The sequence below is a fragment of the Nicotiana tomentosiformis genome, chromosome 6 (genome assembly GCF_000390325.3).
Source record: "Nicotiana tomentosiformis chromosome 6, ASM39032v3, whole genome shotgun sequence".
Classification (NCBI taxonomy): Eukaryota; Viridiplantae; Streptophyta; class Magnoliopsida; order Solanales; family Solanaceae; genus Nicotiana; species Nicotiana tomentosiformis.
The window spans coordinates 17923806-17932115 of record NC_090817.1 but is presented as its reverse complement, the minus strand read 5'-3'; positions in this window follow the sequence as shown (position 1 = coordinate 17932115).

Here is an 8310-nt window from a genome sequence, read left to right as displayed (position 1 = left end):
GTACTTACTGGGTACCGTTGTGGTGTACTCATACTACGCTTCTGCACATCTTTTTGTGCAGATCCAGGTACATTTTACCAGCCTAGACGTTAGTGAGTTACCTGTGCACGGAGACTTCGAGGTATATCTGCCAGTGTCCGCAGACTCTGGAGTCCCCTTCTATCATTTTATGTTGCTTCCTTATATTTTATTTAGACCTTGACATATAGTGACATTGAGAATAAATTCTTAGAAGCTTGTGACTTATTTCTACCGAGTTTTGGGAGTTGTAATCATTTGAATTGTCGATTACTTATTTTCAGATATTTATGATTATTCCGCATTGATAGGCTTACCTAGTCTTAGAGACTAGGTGTCATTACGACACCCTACAGAGGGAAATTTGGGGTCGTGACAAGTTGGTATCAGAGCACGAGGTTCATAGGTGTCATGAGTCACAAGCAGGTTTAGTAGAGTCTTGCAGATCAGTACGGAGACGTCTGTACTTATCTTCGAGAGGCTATGGAACTGTTAGGAAATATTCACTTCTTTGATTCCTTATCGTGCGGCATTGATTTTTCTTAAAACATATATCTTATATTCTTTTGTATTCACTCATGTAGAACATTGCGCACTCGGTATCAGTTGCGTGTTGATGGTTCGTGATGCCGCATATGGACTATAAGGGAGCCAGAGATACTCAAACATTGCCTCAATGCGTGGTTCCGACTAAAGATGAGGGCGTATTGAGAGATCACCTAGTGAATCATGTGGGGAGCAACAGACGTTGGTGTCTGGTTGATTTATACAAGCTGTGAAGGTTATTATTGAGGATCATTGGACGTTCTGACCTATTACTTCGCGCCGAGTGAGGGGAGTCCATTACCAATGGGTGAATTGCGGGGTCATGTATTATATCAGTTTTGGCCTGAAATGTATATATGTGGTACTAAAAGGTTCCCTAAAATTTACCAATGTTTAAGACCTGAGATTTTGTAGAGGATAAGGTTGGGGCTTACGGTATGTCCGCCTCCTTAATAATCCTATACTTCAATACCAAAGGAGTTATAGAAACAACTCAAAATTTATAGAAGGTCTACTCAGCGTGGAAGTCACGGTTGCGGATTTTGGGGTGCTTCGGAGGAAGTACACTTGTTGACGAGAGTCTGGACTATGTGGTTCGTGACAAGATTTGTCTGTATGGAGCTCTACTTTTGTGATAGTTGTGTATAAATAGGGGTAAGGGTTACCCCAAAGAAGAATCTAGGAGTATGTTAGGAAATTGGTCAGCTCAACAGTGTTGAGTCAGCATAACAAAAGAAGAAATTTGCCTTGGGAGAGATAATTCTCCACCGGTGTTCGTGGAAAGCCTATGAAGAGGGCAGACCAGCTAATGCAACACCGCCCACTTGGCTCAGTTCTCAGAAACGCTTTTGAAAGAGTTTGTTTCCTGGACTCTCTGTAATACGTGGCGCATAGGGTATGAACGGTTGCGTCAGGTCATCATTGACGGTGTCAGAATATGCCATCAAGTTCAACAAGTTAGCATGTCATACTCCTACTTTCTTCCTACGGCCAGAGGGTGAGTCCACTGACTCATTAAAGGACTCAATTATGATCGTAAAATTTTGTACGATTCGGGAGCTACAAGCTGATACTTCATTTCTGCTAGTTATACAAATTACCAAGATATTAGAATGTGTTCGGGGTGAGGAAAAAGGAAACTATGGAGACCAAGACGTCTCGAGGTTCTGGGGATTTAGTGGATTCTACTCTATAAGTATAAATCATTATGGCGGGGGCTCGGGCAGTCGGCCAGCCCAGTCCGCACATCAGATTACTCGGGGTGCTCCAGTAAGTTCTTTTAATGCACTACAGACATGAGTTCATACAATGGTTATTCCAGTTATCTGGCACAGACTCAATATGAGTAGCCTAACCCGCAAAAAGGTTGTTATGAATACGGTGATACTAGGCACATCATGAGAAAAATCGTCAAAAACTTGGGAGAGACTTATTTCATCAAAGCACTCAGGCTATGTGCCCCATTACAGTTACTATACCACCCACACGACTAGTTAGGGGTGGAGGACAGACGGGTAAAAGACGCCCTAGAGGTGGAGACCCAGCCGTTGATATATTTGTTTTACGGTATGGTGGAGGTCGCTACATCAGATGGTGTCATTGCAGGTATGACCTCGATTTAATATAAAGGAATAATTTCCTTAAGTTGATTCGGTTCTCAATATCGAAACGAGTCTTCCTATTGTGCTCCACTTATGAGTGAGCTTCATAATTCTATAATCTACTTATGTGTTTACCCCTGTTGGGAGATTTTATGGAGATAACTATGCCTATCATTTCGCGTTGGTCACTAATAAGAGCTGCGAGGTGGCTTTCTGTTACTCATTTCAGAAAATTTTGATGTAAATTCTAAATAATTAATTGCAAATTATGAATTATATGCCCCACCGGTGTGGGGTTCATTATGTATTGTGATTTGGTGTAACCGAAGTTATTTAAAAGGAGAAAATGGAAATTTTCAATTGGCACGATGTGCATATTACTTGTGATTCAGAACTGAGGACGAGATCCTCACATTTTTATGTAAATTGATATGTTTAAACCGGGCTACGAGCTGTGGTGGAAGTTATATAAGGACGAGATCCTTGTGAGGAAAATTCTTGTGTTTAAGTTCTCCCTTGTGAAATTAAATTTGTACTATAGTACTAATAGGGAGTCATGCCTGTTAGGCTTATTTGAAAATTCTTATATGAAATTCTCTGTGCATAGTTGTCAAATTCGTGTTGTAATTATTAGTTTTTAACCTACTAGGTAGGTGCCCGTCTAGGTGGCGTTAAATGTGACTCGTTAATTTGGGTAAATAATTATGATGTCTTCATGTCTCGCATCTAGTTATTAGTATTGTGAAGGTTTGCAACGAGATTTTTGTTAACATGAGGTTAAATGATGATTCTGTAATTGATTATGAACAACTATTAAGACCAAATTGATCCAAGAGGGTGCCCCATTTATAGGGTCAGACGAGTGTGAGTTAAGCTTTCAGAAGCTCAAGATTACTTTGACTCTGACACACGCGTTGGTATTACTTACATATTCAAGGTCTTATACTGTATATTATGACGTGTCGCGTATTGGTCTCGGTGCGATGTTGATACAAGACGGTAGGGTGATTGCCTATGCATCTAGACAGTTAAAGGTACATGAGGAAAAAAAAAATTAGTCCACGGCCTTGAGTTAGAAGCTATTGTTCGTGCCTTGAAGAATTTGGCGGCATTATTTGTACGGTGTCCATTGTGAGGTCTACATCGATCACCGAAGTCTACAACATCTGTTTAAACAGAAGGATCTTAATTTGCGGCAGCGAAGATGGTTGGAGTTTCTTAAGGATTATGATATCACCATTATCTATCATATTGGGAAGGCCAATGTAGTGGTCGATGCCTTGAGTCGTAAAGCGGAGAGTTTGGGTAGCTTAGCATGTTTACCGGTAGCAGAGAGGCCTTTGGCCTTGGATATTCAGGCCTTGGCCAACCAGTTTGTCAGATTGGATGTTTTCGAACCGAGTCGAGTTTTGGCTTGTGTGGTTTCTCAGTCTTCTCTTTATGATTGTATCAGGGACCGTCAGTATGATGACCCCCATTTGCTTGTCCTTAAGGATACAGTTCAGCACAGTGATGCCAAAGAAGTCGCAATTGGAGATGACGATGTATTACGGATGCAGGGTAGGCTATGTGTGCCTAATGTAGATGGTTTTCATGAGTTGATTCTCCATGAGGCTCACAGTTCGTGGTACTCCATATATCCGGATGTTGCGAAGATGTAGCAGGACTTGAGACAACATTATTGGTGGAGGAAGATAAAGAAAGACATAGTGGAGTATGTAGCTCGGTGTCTAAATTATCAACAAGTGAATTATGAGCATTAACGATCGAGTGGATTACTTCAAAAGTTAGTGATTCTAGAATGGAAATGGGAGAGGATCACTATGGATTTCGTTGTTGGGCTCTCACGGACTCAGAGGAAGTCCCGTGCAGCTTGGGTGATTATGGATAGATTGACAAAGTCAGCTCATTGCAATCCTATGATGACTACCTACACTTCCGAGCAGTTGGTTCGAATCTATATTCACGAGATTGTCACATTTCATGGCATAATGGTATCTATCATCTCTAGCCGGGGTATGCAGTTTACATTGCGGTTCTGGACGGCAATACAACGTGAGTTGGGTACTCGGGTAGAGTTGAGTACAACATTTCACCCTCAGACGGACGGGCAGTCTGAACGCACTATTCAGATACTGGAGGATATGTTTCGTGTGTGTGTGATAGATTTTGGGGGTGCTTGGGATCAGTTCTTACTACTTGCGGAGTTTGCTTACAACAACAGTTGCCAGTCAAGCATTCAGATGGTTCTGTACGAGGACTTGTATGGTAGGTGGTGCCAGTCCCCAGTGGGTTGGTTCGAATCGGGCGAGGCTAGGCTATTGGGTACAGACTTGGTTCAGGATGCCTTGGAAAAGGTTAAGTTGATTCAGGATTGACTTCGTACATCCCAATCTAGACAAAAGAGTTATGCGAATCGGAAGGTTCGTGATGTTGTATTCATGGTTGGTGAGCAATTTGAGCCCTAGGTATATAAGGCCTTTTGAGATTCCTGAGAGAGTTGGTGAGGTGGCTTACAAACTTGCACTACCACCTAGTCTCTTTGTCGGTCATCCGGTATTCTATGTTTCCATGCTTCGAAAATATCACGGCGATCCGTCTCATGTGTTAGACTTCAGTTCGGTTCAGTTGCACAAGAATCTATCTTATGTTGAGGGACCAATGGCTATTTTGGATAGGCATGTTCGAAAGTTGAGGTCAAAGAACATTTCTTCCGTGAAGGTTCAGTGGAGGGGTCATCCGGTCGAGGAGGCGACTTGGGAGATCGAGCATGATATGCGCAGCTATTATCCACACTTATTCACCAGCTTAGGTACTTTTTCTAACTTCGTTCGAGGACGAACGTATATTTTAGAGGTGGAGAATGTGATGACCCAAAATGTCATCTTTAAATTTAATAATTAATTTTGTATTCTAAGACCTCAAAAAGTACTATTTATCATTCCTCGACTTGCGTGCGCAGTCCGTAAAATTTTTCGGAAAGTTTTCAGGTAAAAAATGAATTAAAATGTGAATTAGAGCATTAAAACTCAACTGAGTTGACTTTGGTCAATATATTGAGCAAACGGACTCGGATCAGTGTTTTGATAGTTTTGGTAGGTCCGTATCGTGATTTGGGACTTAAATTCCGAGGTCCCTAGCCCGAGATATGGAATTTTGATGAAAAATTAAAAGTTTAAATTCAAATAGTAATCGGATGTCAAATTATGTGCAAACGACCCCGGAATAGAATTTTGATGATTCCAACAGCTCTGTATGGTGATTTTACACTTAGGAGCGTGATCGGAATTTTATTTGGAAGTGCGTAGTGGAATTAGGCTTGAAATGCCGAAAGTTAAATTTTTGAGAAGTTTGACCGAGGGGTTGACTTTTTGATATCGGGGTTGAAATCTGATTTTGAAAATTTTCATAGCTCAATTATGTCATTTATGACTTGTGTGCAAAATTTGAAGTCATTCCAAATTGATTTGATGTGTTTCGACACAAAATATAGAATTTGAAAGTTCAAATTTCATTGATTTTTGATTTGAGGTGCGATTCGTCGTTTTGATGTTGTTTGAAGCCTCGACTAAGTTTGTATGGTATTTTGGGACATGATAGAATAATTGTTTAAGGTCCCGAGGGTCTCGGGTTGATTTCGGAAGGTAAACGGAATGAATTTCGGACAAAGAGTGCTGGAAATTTCTGGTGCAGAAATTTCGTGCGTGGAGCCAACTTTGAAAGCTTATATCTCTCAACTCATAAGGAATCAGAACATTTTTGCAAAACACGAAAGTTGTAGTTGTTTGATTATAGTTTCCAGAAAGTTAAACCATTCATTATTTTGACATTTGTACAGAAAGTTATTACGGATTGAATGAAGGCTGGTAGAGCAGTTTTGCCAGAAATTTCTGATGCGTGGAGCCGACTTTAGAAGCTTATATCTCGCAATTCATAAGGAATCAGAATATTTTCAAAACATGAAAGTTGTAGTCGTTGGATTATAGTTTCCAGAAAATTAAACCATTTATCATTTGGACATTTGTACATGAAGTTATGATCAATTGAAGGAAGGTTGGTAGAGCAATTTCTGGTGGAATTTTAGTGACGAAAAATGGACTTTTAGTGACGGAAAATGGACTTTTAGTGACGGATTGGCAGAAACTTAAGGACCAAAAATGGTCATTTCATTCATTTTGTTTTGGATTTTTGGAGCACGGTGATACTTATCCCATATTGATTATATTTCATGATTCCATACTCATTTACATCATGAATCCGTGAATTTATGGAGTGAATTTATGGAAGAAAAATCAAGATTTTTGCAAAATCTTTCAAAAACGAAAATTTAAGATTTGGAGGTCGAGTTGTTATCGGATTTTGGTAAAATTGGTATGGGTGGACTCGTAATTGAATGGGTTATCGGATTTTATAAGTTTCGCCGGATTCCGAGATGTGGACCCCACGGGCAAATTTTGAGCTAATTTCGAATTTTAATGAAAATATAATATTTTCTTATGAAATTGATTACTATAATTTTTATTGACTGTATTGAATTAATTATGACTAGATACGAGTCGATCGGAGTCGGAAAATAGAGGAAAAAGTATAATGCTTGATTAAATTGGAGCAAGTCGAGGTAAGTGACTTGTCTAACCTTGTGTGGGGGAAATTTTCCCTAGAATTGATATTAATGTGATTATTGAAATATGTTGAAAGTAGTGTACACGAGGTGACGAGTGTGTACACGGGCTAATTTTGAAAGATTATATTTTTAAATTGTGTAGATCACTGTTGCGCATTTATTAAATTATTTTATCTTGTTATATTCTTCATCATTGATCTGAGATATATACTTCAAATTTGTTTGATCTTTTCTTACTAATTGTTTTACCTGTTTAGTTGAAACTTGGTTTCTTTTATTCTGTGCATTATTTGAAGGTTGATTTTTTTAAAATTAAATATTATTAATATGAAGTATTTGACATTTTTAAACTTGATATTGAAGCAACGTAGTAAAGATTTTGAAATATTATTTTTCTAAATTATTTACTCTTGAATATTTTTATACTCATTGTGAGGGAGCCATGGGCTCTTTATTATGGAAGAATATTATTGTTGAATTATTTTGACATGAGCCGTGAGCTCTTTATTGTGAAAAAATATTATTGTTGAATTATTTTGACATAAGCCGTGAGCTCTTTATTGTTGAAAAATATTATTGATGAATTATTTTGACATGAGCCGTGAGCTCATTATTGTGAAAAACTATTATTGATGATTTATTTTGGCATGAGCCGTGAGCTCTTTATTGTGGAAAAATATTGTTGTTGAATTATTTTGGCAAGTTAAATTATTTGAGCACTTGAGGTACAAATTATGATATATTGTGATATTGATACGCATGCGGTGATATAAGGTCTGGGTGTTGAAATGCATGCGGTGAGATAAGGGTGGCTTGATACGCGTGGCTAGTAGGGGAACTACTAGAAGTCATGTGGTGTGATAAGGATGGCTAAAACGCGGGATGCTATTTCGGAAAAAATGTTTTCTTTAAAATAAATTGTGAAGGCTCCCGCGGTGATATAAGGAAATGAGATATTATGAAATTATTTATAACTTGGGACTACGAGGCGGTACCTCGGTAGTGCCCTTGTTGATATTGATTTATGGCCATAGTTGCTTTCGATTAATTGTTGTGATTTTCATAAAGTTGAAGGAAATTCTGTTTTGATTCCACGAGATATTATTTGCAATTATTTGGTGTCATTAAATGTGACATACTATTTAATTCATTTCCAATGTCATTTTATTTTACTACATTGATAAACATTTTATCATGCCATTATTATATTCCAGTAGAGCCTTACCTAACCTCGTCACTACTCTACCGAGGTTAGGCTTGGCACATACTGGGTACCGCTGTGGTGTACTCATACTACGCTTCTGCACATCTTTTTGTGCAGATCCAGGTACATTTTACCAGCCTAGACGTTAGTGAGTTACCTGCGCACGGAGACTTCGAGGTATATATGCCGGCGTCCGCAGACTCTGGAGTCCCCTTCTATCATTTTATGTTGCTTCCTTATATTTTATTTAGACCTTGACATATAGTGACATTGAGAATAAATTATTAAAAGCTTATGACTTATTTCTATCGGGTTTT